This window comes from Oryctolagus cuniculus, chromosome 8, assembly GCF_051225735.1.
Source record: "Oryctolagus cuniculus isolate XC-2025 breed Fujian yellow rabbit chromosome 8, ASM5122573v1, whole genome shotgun sequence".
Lineage (NCBI taxonomy): Eukaryota > Metazoa > Chordata > Mammalia > Lagomorpha > Leporidae > Oryctolagus > Oryctolagus cuniculus.
In genome coordinates, this window is record NC_142874.1 from 2,978,853 (window position 1) to 2,992,292 (window position 13,440).

A 13,440-nucleotide genomic window follows, 5' to 3' on the forward strand; every position below is an offset into this window, starting at 1 on the left:
TTGAGTCTGAAGGATGAGTGGGGGGGTCCTTTCAGTGGTACCTTTAAGAAGATACCAGGTGGCCTTGTGTATCAGCCAGGCTTAGGCAAATGGGAGGCAGGAGCTCCTAACATTCCATGACACCCCCCACCTTCTAATGCTGTTACTGTTACTCCCAACGGTTACTTGGCAGGCAGGGCCCTTAGTGGCCTTACTTGTGTTAGTGACCAAGTTATGAGAAGTCACTTAAAAGCTGAGTTCTGACTACCTAACGTTGATAGGATTGTGATTGAAGACTTTCAAGTTCTGTGGGGTGTTTCCCAACATTAAGTTTAGAAATAGAGTTCTTGTCATTGAATTTTATTTGTTGTAACTAATTCTGTGCTTGGGTTCCTTCACCCTAGCCTCCAGATCTACCTCTTCTGCCAGAAACATCAGGATGACAGTACCACCTATTCCTCCATCTTACCTAACCGATACAAAGAACATGGTTGTGAACAACCTCGCACTGCACTACGAACTGGAGCAGAAACAACGAGAATTGCAAGACCTCAAAGATATTCTTCGGCATCTCTATCGAGTCATCCAACAAGATAACCCTGGTGAGTTCAATAGGTCCTCTCACTAGAATGATTTATTATCTTTTGTTCCTCTGAGAAATGAAATGCTTTCTAGATTTGATTCTTCTCTTCATTAAAAGAAATGTTATCACGATCGTACTCTGAGAAAGGTAGACATTAGTATTTGGTGTTCACTTGCTGAATGTGTAGTAACTGAGGCACAAATTCAACAACTTTTCCAAGTTTTCATCGAAGTGTAGGATGGGTTGTCAGTGATTAGCTGCCTCTGTATCCAGTACCAGATGGTGTGGTTTTCATGTCTGGGATTAACGAACTTTCACTCAATTGAGGCTACTTTGGAGTTTCAATCAGCAAATCTTTGTGCTAGTCACATATGGAAATATGGTAAAGAGTACACAGAATCTCCCTTCTAGGTGCTAAAGGGGTCCACTCTGCACTGAAACTGTGGTGTCTGTGAGTGACACTGTCAGGACCAGAGACTGCCCGGGTGAGGTTGAAGATCTGCTCCAGGAGCACAAGCTCTTCCTGCGAGGAAGAAAGCTCTTGAGTGGCACAGAGCAGAGTGTAGAGCAGGGACTTTGGGCCCCTCCCCAGGGCTCTGCTCCAGGTAGCCTGACCTTCCTCATCTGCTCCCACAGTGCTGTTGTAATTCCTATCTCTGTAAATTGTTGCTATGAAATAAAAGACATATTTCTTGTGAAATTCCTAGTATGGTTGCTGGCATGGAGCAGATTTATTCACTATCTTTTGTTAGGTCTCATTTAACAGGAACTTCATTAGTATAAGCGTGTATGTCTTTCAAGGCCTTCAGGTGTTAAGCATTCTGTTTTACACAGTTCTCTCTAGCTGGGAATTTTTGTCTTTGGAAACTCCCCAAACATGAAAGCTTGGAATTCTCAGCACAAGGGAACTGTTAGTTCCTAGTACTAGGGCACCTTTCCAACCATCCAGGGAATCTGCTTCTTACCCCAACTCAGTGTTTGACTTAACAAGCTGCACAGTGTGTAATGACCTTGCCCCATGACTCAGTCACAGCTCAGGGGAAGGGAATTGTGGTTCTGTAGGATACCAGTTGAATCACCTGGTCAGGTCACTCTGTCCCTTGGCACTCTGCTCATCTTTAACCTGGGAATTATCAGACGTCCCTTTGTTTGGTGGTGGAGAAATCAAGATGAGGAAATCCTAAATTAGATCTGGGTTGTAGAGTTTCTCCTCCCTGGAGACAGTGGCCTCAGCAGTATGTCCAGCTGTCCAGAAAGGCAGGCATGTCTGTCATTGTCTGTCTCAGATTGTGAAGAGTGCCTAAATATGATTGCATCCATACTGGGGGAGAAGCCTTGAGATGCTGGTGTCTACTGACTTCAAGTATGGTAAGTCGCATGCAGGGTAAGTGGGTGAGAAGGTGTGTGTGTCTGGAACTGGGGCAGCTCAGCTGGGAAAACTGAGACTTGGGTCAGGAGTAGGGCAGGAATTGACATGTTGGGGATGCATCTTGTGTTTGTAAAACATGTGGATATCAATGAAAATACCAAATGATGGGCTGTGGTGGTTATTCGGAGCCTCTCGAGTTCAAATTCATATAATAAACTGAACAAGGGATAGTGAGTAACGTGGTATACACATGGTGTGTCCTCACCATTTCACTCACTTTGCTCACCATCACCTCCCAATTGAGTATGTTGACTTTGATCAGCCTTGCCAACCTCTTTCTCATGAACCTGAGTCACACATGGCATCTGTGTGTGCCTTTGTGTTCCATCAGTGCACAACATGCTCTGTGTTTTTACATGGAAATTCCTGTGGTTGAAGTGAGCAACTGGAGGAGCAGCTCTCTGAGCGGGATGAAGGAAGAGTCCTGGTACAGTGGACAGAACATGAGTTGAGGGGATGTCAAGGAATGGTACAGCGTCCCCCTCTCTAATACAGAGGAGGCTCTTACTTTATCCTCACCACAGGCAGTCACACCCGTCAGTGTTGCTGTTTGCAGGGATCTGTAAGACTTTCTCAGTGAAACCTCTGTGGAAACACAGAGATGATATCATGACTCCCTTCCTACCCTGACATTTTTTCTCCTATCTCACCTAGGAAATGTCATGTCATATATGAAGTGCATATGTGGGAACTGAGCCAATTAGATCAGGAGTCAAAAGAAGCCATCCAAATTTGTCACCTACTCAACCAACATCCCCAAGACCTCCACCCTCAGTTTGAGCCTGACAGCAGCTACAGACAGGGCTGCCTAGAGCCACTGATGGTGAGGGAAGAGCATCTTGTCTGCATGCCTAGCACAAGTAAGGGGCCACACTTTTTTTATTTGACAGATAGAGTTAGACAGTGAGAGAGAGAGAGAGACAGAGAGAAAGGTCTTCCTTCCATTGGTTCACTCCCCAAATGGCCACCATGGCCAGTGCTGTGCCGATCCGAAGCCAGGAGCCAGGTGCTTCCTCCTGGTCTCCCATGCGAGTGCAGAGCCCAAATACTTGGGCCATCCTCCTCTGCCTTCCCGGGCCACAGCAGAGAGCTGCACTGGAAGAGGAGCCACCGGGACTAGAACAGGCACCCATATGGGATGCTGGTGCCGCAGGCAAAGGATTAGCCAAGTGAGCCACGACGCTGGCCCCAAAGAGCCACACTTTTTTAGAAAGTCTCACATTGACAGGAGAATCCACTTCCCTCAGGCAACATATTTTCCAGCAGCCCTTGTAGCCATGACGTGATCAGGATTGCCTGGATAGCAGCAAATAGCAAGAAACGCAAAGGTTTGAAGATCCCAGTACACTACAGACTACTGCTGGGCTGCACTGGCAGCCCATGAGGACATCATCCTAGGAGTGTCCTGGGCCTGTGGCTGGGTCCCAGACCCGGGCTTCGAGAGGCTCTTACATTGGGTAAAGGAGGTTGAGGGTGACTTCTGCATGGGAAGCTCCTGCCAGCTCTTCCTGGCCTCGAGCATTCAGCTGAACATGCTGCTCCACATGGCACCTTAGCACCCTCCTAAGTGGGTGTGTGGGGCTCTCCCAGGGGAGGCCAACAGTGCCCTATTTGAGGCCTAGAGAGATCAGGGTTCTCTGAGCTGCCTCCTCCTGGTAGCCACTGATCACAGTTGCCCCTTGGTGCCCAGACACCCTGCCTCTCAGAGTGGTGACACCCATGTGGCACCAACACCAATGCCCCAGGCCACAATAAAATGTGAATGTCACATGGTACCAGATGTCCACTGGTTGGATGCATGGGGCATATGGTGACCAGTTTCCTCCTCCCTCAACTGATGGAACTGTGCTGTGACACCTAGTGCCTGTGTGTGGGGAGGGAGTCTGCTTGTGTCCTCCTGCCCAACATGTTGGTGACCATCTTAGACAGAATCCTCCTCAGCATGGATTCCATGCCAGATCCATGTGGCTCCCTGATCACCTGATCCCTGTATCACTTGAGCCTGGTGTGGACCCTGCTGGCTGGGCCCAGCCCTTATGGCTGTGAGACATCCTAGGGTACGGCAAATGGCTGCAATCATGGCAGAGTGTTGGAGGGTTTGCCATTGTTTCCCATGGACTGATGCTCAACCCAGGAACCACTGAAAGGCTGGGCAGTGGATTAGTAAACCAGAAGCACACTCTGCTCCATCCAGTAACCCTGTTTGGTTGATGTGGCTCTGGCTTATCTGTAGCTCTATGATGGTACTTGGGCCTAGTCCAGGCACTGGTAACTGGCAGTTGTGTCATCTCCCTGCCCCCGACATTGAAAGGAAACCCTGGGTGGCCAGTGGATGGAGGAAGCCTCGCTGCCTGGGAAAACTCATCTCTCTACCCAGCTGTGCCTTGGGTGGTGGGCCCTTGGGCTGAAAATTGGCCTCCTGCCTGCTTACACAGGCTTAAAAAGTCTAGTGTGCTTCGGGGTGCTGGGATCCCCAACAGGGAGAAATGGCTCCAGACAGCTGGCTGGACTGCAGAGCTTGCTCAGAAGACATGACTGTCTATAAGCCTCCTTTGGAAAAAAAGTCAGAATGGCATTTTCTCCCAGTTTTATCAAGCTACAACAAAATTCTCATAATGGATGCATTAAGTATTAAGCAAAATGAAAATATTAAGTGAAATGAAAACCATTAAAATTTTGCCAAAAGAAACATTAAAAAGTATGAGGATGGGGTTGGCGCCATGGCACAGGAGGCTAATCCTCCGCCTGAGGTCCCAGCGTCCCATATGGGTACCAGTTCTAGTCCCTGCTGCTCCTCTTCCAATCTAGCTCTCTGCTGTGGCCTGAGAAAGCAATAGAAAATGGCCCAAGTCCTTGGGCCCCTTCACCCATGTGGGAGACCTGGAAGAAGCACATGGCTCCTAGCTTCAGATGGGTGCAGTTCTGGCCATTGCAGCCATTTAGGGATTGAACTAACAGAAGGAAGACCTCTCTCTCCCCCCCGCTCTCTCTTTCTCTCTCTCTCCCTCTCACTTTCTGCAACTCTCTCAAATAAAAGAAAATCTTTTTTAAAAAAAGTAAGAGGAGTTGTTAGATGAGCATGATGTAGGTCCCAAAGTTTACACTGTGAATCTGAACCAACTTTCCAAAACAAAAGGTGTCTACATGCAATTTCTGTGAATATTTCTTGTATTAGAAAGATCCAAAGCAAATATAGTGAGTTCAGCCCTCCCTTGTCACAGGTAAATATTCAGATAAACTGGAAGTCCTATTTACTAAAGTGCATCTGCTGTCCATGCCTGCTGTAGCCCTGCAACTTGGAGCTGTCAGGAAAGTGGCAGTCACACGTGCTTATTCCACTCATTCACTCAGTCACTGTGTTGCTATGAGTCACACACAATTCTGGAGCTCTTAAACCAAATACTTTCTACAGTGAACTATATTAAAAATAATGCTTAATAGACCTTGAAAATCTTGAGTCTCAAGATGACTTCATTAACTTTAAATACTGAAAATGCAAATGGCCCATGCAAACTAAGAGTTATATTAAGTGTATACTTTCTAGTATTCACTTGTTGTGCTCTTAAAAATCTCTATGAGAGAAGCAGATATCCCCACCCACCCCTACCCAGGTCTTGTGGCATCAGTTTCAATAGCAAAAGTTGCAGGGATGTATAATTTCATGAAATTTGTGATTTTTAAAAGCTAAATTACTTGATACATTGCATTATTAGTGTATACATATATAGCTTGGAATAATCTGCAACAACTCAGAAATAGTGATTGTAATAAAAGTAAGGCAAACCGGTCTACAAAGCATTTGATTTCCTCATAAGAAAGTTTTTGTAGAGGAAATAAAATAACTCCTATTCAAATCAGATTTATATGCTTAACAATGATTTAGACCTTGCATAAAATTACATCTAAGCTTCACTATTATAAATCCGTAGGGAGTCAAAAAGGGATTTATAGGTCACAAGGTCTTGACTATGGTGGCATTCCACTTTCAAATCAGTCAGATAAAATGGCATTTTTGCAAGATTTAAAAAAATAGATTTTATAAAAGAGATTCTTTTTAATGACTGACTACATCATTTTTGTTACTGAGAGGAACAAGTTATACTTTTTACCCTACTATAATTCACTCTGGTGAAAGAAATAATTCTTTTAACTCCTAACAAACTCTACAGGTTCAAGGCTACAGGAATTATCAGTAGTCATTCTTTCTCATCACTCTGTAATTTGTTCCTAAAATATGTCAAGTGAGCTTTTACAGACTCAGCGAGGGGCAGCGTCATGATTCTCCCTCAGTGGATTCTGAGGAGGCTCTTCTGGCTCCATGTCTTCACTCTGGTCTGTCTCCTCTTTGTGATCTTGCATTTTCTCATCCTCCTCACTGTCTAGAAGTTGAGGAATAAGCCGATTACCTACAAGGATGTGCCTATTAATTCTGTTTCACTCTCTTTTCCTTTTGGGTGGAGCCTTTTGGGAAATCCCTTGGGCCTGCATCTCATCATTTATGCAAGTTCTAAGTGTGCAGCGAATGTAAATACAGGACAAGTCTGCAGGCTCCTGACAGGTCAGGGAGGCAGTCCCACAGAGGCAAGCGTGCCATAATCATTCTCACTTGGGTGCACCAGTGGAGCAAATGAAACAGCAAGGCTATTTTTACTTTCCCACTGACTTTTCCAGTTAGCATAATCTGTGTTAACTGATTTTCTATAAGCATGACTGGTATGCTCCCATGTTCAGTAAAACGTTCATGTAGTTTTCACGGTCTTTCTGGACTCCAGCACCACAATAAATTTGATCATAAGGATGACTTTCAGACGATCTCTGGAGTCAGTTAGCAACCACAAATGCAGGTTCACAGAACTCAAATTTATCAAAGCTACTACTATTTTTGATGAAGTTCTCCAGCTTTTCCTTGGCATAGTCTACCACATCAGAATGAAGCTGCATCCCATGATTTATCCCAAAAGACCTGTGGCATGGTGGTTGGTCCAGCCCACAGCAGCAACGTGCAGCGCCAGACTCCCAAGACCCCAGCAGCTGGCTGCCACCACCACCACTACACTGCCGCCTTATAAAAATGTATTCTTTTAAAAATGTATTCACTGGGGCCTGCTCTGTGGCATAGTGGGTGTCCTGCAATGCCCACATCCCACATGGGCCCCGATTCTAGTCCTGGCTGCTCCACTTCCAATCCAGCTCTCTGCTATGGCCTGGGAAAGCAGTGGAAGATTGTCCAAGTCTTTGGGCCCCTGCACCCACATGGGAGACCTGGAAGAAACTCCTTGCTGCTGGCTTCAGATCAGACTAGCTCCAGCCTTTGAAGCCATTTGAGGAGTGAATCAGCAGATGGAGGACTTTTTCTCTCTCTGCCTCTGCCTCTCTGTAACTCCACCTTCAAATAAAATAAATTTAAAAAATGTATTTATTTTTTAGAAGGGCAGAATGGTAGATACGGGGGAGAGAAAGAGAGAGAGAGAGAGAGAGAGAGAGAGAGAGAGAGAGAGAGAAGTGAATGAGAATGAGAACGAGAATGAGCATGAAACTTGTTTCCAGTTCCACTCCCCAAGTGCCCTCAGTAGCTTCAGCTGGGACAGGTCAAAGCCAGGAAGTAGAAACTCCACCCAGGTTTCCTATGTCTGTGTCAGGAACCCATGGAGCTGAGCCTATTATCTGCTTCTTCACAAGTGCGTCATCAGGAAGGTGGATTGATGGGTGCATCTAAGGGTCAGCTTAACCTGATGTGCTACAGCAGTTACCCTAAGATAACAATTATTTTGTGGGTAAAATAAGTGATGACAAAATGAGCCAAGCCTTACTAGCAGGAATTGAACATGTGCAATTAACAGGCAAGTGTTAGCATGCCCCTTCATAGGTGTTAATTGAAATTATAATACCTTTTCTTAATTTCTCCTGCTTTCTGACTGCCATCTGTTTATTAATCTAAAGGGAAAATTGTAAGCAATGTGTTCAAAATTGCTTTCTCTATACTTTTGTTTATTGTAGAAAAAGAAAAAAACACAATGAATTCATACTGAAGTAAAAATAATACTGTTGTTTTTGGTTTAGATTAATTATAATCAATAGTGGCTTTTAATAGAACAGATAAGAGGAACAACAAGCACCATTTTAGATTTTAAAAATGTATTATAGTCTGCAAAATATCTATATAACTTGTTAAATCTTTCTCAAAGTTATACTCCTGAAGTAATGTTAGGATTGTGTTGAAGCTGAGAAGGGACAGCCACTGGGAAATCTTTTCCTTAACACCAGAGGGACTTAATGCATCATTTCTTGGAGACTAAATTACCATAAGGGACAATCTGCGTAAGAGATAAGGAGGGTGATTTAGAATAATTATAATTAAATAACTAAATATAATAAAAAGTACTCTTTCCATTCAGTTAAGAATAAACTTGAGTATAATAGATAATTGAAGTCATAGGCTTATCTAAGTCATTTTATTTTTCTATGTAACAAGCCCCCTAAATTATATGATCTGGGACTAATATAGTAGTCTGAGAGTATAACATTGACATGATCCTGACAATGTGGCTTATAGTCTCCATATTCTTACCTCATGGTAACATAGTAGCTGCTGTATGACTAATATACTATCTGTGTTTCAGGCAGGAATAAGGAAAATCATTTTGCAGCTGAAGCTTTCTCATTTATAATGAGCATTCCAACAAAACCATCTCAATGATTTCATCTTATTTTTCAAGAGAATACATCACAACAGATATTTTTGATATGAATTGTGAACTACAGTAACAGTTATTAAGCAAGATATGCTAACAGATTTTACATAAGTCATGTTGATACACATGAAAAAATATAGCAAAATGTTCAAAATTCACTCTGTTCTCTATTTAAAAATAAAATTGAAAAGCCAAATATGAATTGAAAACAATAATCAAATAATTATACATTTGAAGGTACAACATGGAAAATTAACATTAAAAGCATAGGGCCAAAGCATCTGACTATGGATGGAAAATAAGTGTATTTGAAAATATAGACAAGATGACACAAAGCAGAAGATCAAAATAGACATTAAAAATGAAGGTTATCCTATAGTGTGCATAATTTTAAGTAAAAGTCATTTTCCTATATACAGAGATGATGAATTTAAGAGGTTGACAGGTAGTGCAGTGTGACGGTGCTGATAAGATGCTCTAAATTTAATGATTTAAACATTTTATTTAGCTTTGTAAGATATAAACATAGTGAAAAACAATCTTCCTTGCTGTTCAATTATGTATGTATTCACGCTTAAAGGCAGTGCATGATATCACTTCAGTCTCCACTCTTTCGGAGATATTCCACACATCAAATAAATGAGTTTATACTTCAATATCTGTTTCAGAACCAACAACAGAATAATAAGTTACTCATTTCCATTTTGTTATTGTATCCAAATGACATATATATATATATAGATTACAATTCTAAAAATGCTTTTGTAATCTTTTTAAATGTCACATGATGTTATTTTATATACCATATTTACTGTTTAAAACACATATTTCTTCTATTGTTCTTTTTTTACAGAAACCCAAAATATTTACTTTTAAAGAAGACATGAAAGTATAGTGCAAGCCAGAGTCACATATCATTGTATAACAACTGTTTCAAAAACATTTAGAATGAAGTTTCAGTTCATAGCACCTGCAGTGCAAGAGGAACATATACAATAGAAATAAAATTCACTGTAATTAAAGTCTGTGTATAGAAGTGATATATTTACATTCACGCTGAAGTTTGTTTCATAGTTTCTCATGGGGTCTCCAAGTTGCTCAGCCACACTGAGCTATAAACAATCGCATTTGGAAATGTGTAGAGACCTAAACCAAAAATGCTGAAAAAGAGAAGTGTGTCTCTGTCTACCTACACACAAATATATAATTAAGCTACTGAACTTTAAAAAGACACCCTTAGAACAGTTTGGAGTACCATTTATGCTTAACCTTATCAATGCCCATGGAATAAAAGTAAACAAAATAATTGCATGGTTTTTAATGGTCTGCAGCTATATTTAGTTTTCTATGTTACATGTGTACATTTTTAATTTTAAAATTATCAAGTTCCATGTTCATTTTAGAATGATATTGTCCTCTAAAGGGTACACTTTGCCTTGAGACATTTCATCTGATTCTTTTGTCTCCATCTATTGAAAAGAGATCATTGTATGTGAATAAAAAGGCTACAGTAACCCAGTTCTACTCAATATATTTAAGTGTGATCTTTATGCAGATCCAAAGTCTCTTGAATGCATTTGCTTGCAAAAGTAGTGCTTTCCTTTGAAAGGGTAAATGCTTTGTGTCATCAAGGCTTCAGGAAAACATCTGCCCCTATGCCAAAAAGGAAGGGGAGAGGCACAGGAAGTTTATAATCTTGCATAGCTTCATCCAGCTGGACAGTTTGGAGCTTGGCAAGCTCTTTTTTTTTTTTTTTTTTGTCTGTTTCTAGATCTTCACACACAGTCTCATTCTTGCCATCTAGGACATGTTCATATTTGGTGTCCAGCATCATTAGGCTGCTCATTGCTTTGTTCTCAGAATCTGGTAAGAAATTCTCTTTTAAGTTAGCTACTGATTGCAGAACCAAATGGTGTTCTACAAAATCCTGGTGCACTGCCATGGAGACGTGGCCCACCTGGTAGGAGGTAGGAACAATTTCCCCCAGGGAAGTCTGAGTCAGAGGCGTGGACAACAGGTCCTGACCAGTAATGGGGAGAAGTTATGAAGAGCTGCATAGTTAGCACTGCTGACAGCCGTCCTTGTAGATTTGCCTGCCACAGGTACAGCCATTGGCTGGTTATCAGCAACGTCAGGGTTGAGCTCAGTGGAAGTTAGCAGTGCAGAAGGAGTCAGGGAAAAACTGTGAGTTGGGGACACATTCACCAACGAGAGGCCAGAGGGTGGAGGCCATGCCCCGAAAGATTTTCAAATGGCAGGTTTGCATTTACTGGCGTTCTGTTTGATGGGCATCAACTGGGGAAAGACCAGGCTCCTCTACAAGCCTTCCTGCTTCACAGATCCTACAGTCTGGCCAGAATTAGGAACAGTGTATACCACTGCACTGGGACTGAGAGAGCTCAAGAAAACTTTGCGGCTGGCGCCGTGGCTCACTAGGCTAATCCTCTGCCTGCGGCACCAGCACCCTGGGTTCTAGTCCCGGTTGGGGTGCCAGATTCTGTCCTGGTTGCTCCTCTTCCAGTCCAGCTCTCTGATGTGGCCCGGGAAGGCAGTGGAGGATGGCCCAAGTACTTGGGCCCTGCACTCGCATGGGATACCAGGAGGAAGCACCTGGCTCCTGGCTTTGGATCGGCGCAGTGCTGGCCATAGCATGGCCATTTGGAGAGTGAACCAACGGAAAAAAAAAAAGACCTTTCTCTCTGCCTCTCCTCTCTCTCACTGTGTAACTCTGCCTGTGGTGGTGGTGGTGGTGGTGGGGGGTGCGGAAGAAAAGAAAGAAAGAAAACCCTGCCTTGCTGCACTGGAGCAGACTTGCTGGTGAATGTGCTCCTGTCTGAAGTTCTTGAATTTACGGAACTATTACCTGGTGAAGCTGCCACTGAGACAGGAACTGGCCACTGGCTCTGGAATTGGGGATCTGGACAATGCCATACTGTTTAACTTGCACTGGGCTAGTGAAAGTCACCGTAGAGTTTCCCTCCAGGGAAGTCACTGTTTGAATATCTTCTCTTTTCACTGCCTGGGAATGACACGGGGGCACTGGGGCTGTAGGAGGTGGTGGCTGCTGAATTGGCTGCAGAACTGTGCAGCACTTTGAATTCCTTCACATCCTGGGAGGTAGGCCCCAGGATGTACATCATGTGGATACCATTGCTTACAATGCTGGTTTACATGTTTGGTGGGTTCAAGGACACTGTCTGTGTGTTTCTCACATTTAATCCATTTAGGATGACTCCACTGGGTCCCTGGATGAAAGAGTTACCAGTAAGGAAAACAGGTGAAGTACTTGTAGGTACTCAGATTCCAGTTAACAAAACCCAGAAGAGCTTAACCATATCTTAGCATTTCCAATTTGTTGCATGTACCTGGGCTCCATGTGACTGGACAAGCTGAGGTTGGTGACACCATTGGAGGAACCCAGGAGAGGGTGAGGAGATAGAGCCTCCTGTCCTTTGCTGGACTCATCTTCGGTGCTGGGATTGCCATCTGACTCACTTTTGGACTGGGTCTCTGACGGGTTCTGGTCGCGCTGCCAGCAGTTCTTGAACCAGTTGCTGAGCTGGGTGAGGGAGAAGCTGGTGATCTTGGCCAGGTCTGCTTCTTCACGGGTGAGGCGAGGGATTCTGCTTGTAGAGTCCTGAGCGCACTGCGTGACTTCTCCTTGAAGCAGTACACCGTCTCCTCCCAGTCCCAGATGATGTGGGTCAAGGGGGATTTCCTGTGCATCTGGTAATTGTCCAAGGTGGCCAGCGGCCGGCCGCGGGCTCTCTCGGTCCGGTGTAGCGCGCCTTGTACCAGAGCTGCTGCAGCAGCGGGTCGTTGGCTCTCCAGGATGCTGGAGAGCTCCGGGTAGATGCCCTGGTGGAAGGCCAGGAGCGCCCGCTCCTTCAGCAGACTCTCGTTGCCTTGTAGCAGGTCGCTCTGGGGCAGGGACCACAGGAACCAGGCCAGGTGGTCCAGGTTGCCCCACTGCTGCAGCACCTCGTGCACACACGCGCGCCATGGTCAGGCGAGAAGGCCAAAGGGGTCTGCGCGCCCGCGGCGGTGGCGACAGCGGCGGCGGCGGCGGCGATGGCATGGTGCTGGCCCAGAAGTTCCAAGTGGAGTTGTAGTGGATCGGGCACCGCTCTGCTCATCGCCGCCACCGCTGCCCCATGCTCTGTGCTCGCCCTGGTGGCGGCGGCCGCTGAGTCCCGGGGCTCCAGAGGGAAAGGGGCTGGAGCTGGGGTGGAGGGGGCGGTGTGAGCCCCGCCGCGCCCCCACCACTTCTCAGTGCCCCTCCTGCCCTTCTGACGTGCTTTCCATCCCACTCTCCTGCTTGATGTCCGCCGCACTTGCGATCAGGATAGCTGCTAGAGCATAGTGTAAACGGGTAGCTGCTTCCTGCAGTTCCCCCCTCATTTGATCTATTTTTCCTGTACTTGGAGAGTGAGGTCTCTGCCTGGTCCCTTCCAAGGATGGGAGGGAACAAAATGCCATCATGGCAGTAGAGTTCACAAAGCGGATATGTTCCTGAAAGCATTCCTCCAGCCTTGGCAAATGGTGGTGACCGGAGCAAAGGACACACACACAGAGAGACACATATACAGAGTTGTTGGAATTATGATGGCATTTTTTTATATTTTAAAATAAATTTGGAGGAATTAATGCCTCAAATTATTGAATTTTCTTTATTTTTTTTAATGTCAGGGTGAAATACAGAGGAGAATATAGAGATAAATCTTCTATCTGCAGTTTTGCTTTCCAAATATTTGAAA

The 13,440-nt window shown here is 44.6% G+C and overlaps 2 pseudogenes; both read right to left on the reverse strand.

Moving 5' to 3' along the window:
- Window positions 1-6,187: 6,187 nt before the first annotated feature.
- On the reverse strand, window positions 6,188-8,564 carry LOC127487124 (protein-L-isoaspartate O-methyltransferase domain-containing protein 1 pseudogene; annotated as a pseudogene).
- Window positions 8,565-10,310: 1,746 nt separating this feature from the next.
- Window positions 10,311-13,084, reverse strand: LOC127487123 (homeobox protein SIX4 pseudogene; annotated as a pseudogene).
- Between the last annotated feature and the right edge of the window lie 356 nt (window positions 13,085-13,440).